The following is a 398-nucleotide window of genomic DNA, read 5'->3' as shown; positions in this document are numbered from 1 at the left end:
ACAGAGCGTTGATACGTCCCGAGCGCGCCGCGGGCCCTGATTGGCCACAAAGAGGGGGCAAGTGAAGCTGCGGAGTCGCCGCGCATGTGCAGAGCCCACCCCCTGTGCGGATCGAGGCGGCGGGCCCCGCCTCCTGCTCGCGCGCGTACCTTCTATTCTCCGCTCCGCCGCTCCGCCAAGTGTTTGGGGGCAGGATCCGAGGAGATAGAGAAAGAGATTCAAAGATATCGCTGTGGGGTGGGCGGAGAAGGGGCAGGGTTGGGGCTAGAAACCGCTGGACAGGGGCCCCGGCTCCCCGATTTTCAAGAGTGATTCAACTGAGTAGGCCTTATCCCTTGCACTTGTTCACCGAGGCCTTTTCACATACATTATTTCATTGTAGTCTCGTGGCATCCCTT

The sequence above is a fragment of the Tupaia chinensis genome, unplaced genomic scaffold (assembly GCF_000334495.1).
Source record: "Tupaia chinensis unplaced genomic scaffold, TupChi_1.0 Scaffold149560_1, whole genome shotgun sequence".
In the NCBI taxonomy this organism is placed as follows: domain Eukaryota; kingdom Metazoa; phylum Chordata; class Mammalia; order Scandentia; family Tupaiidae; genus Tupaia; species Tupaia belangeri.
Note: the sequence above shows the minus strand (reverse complement) of the source record.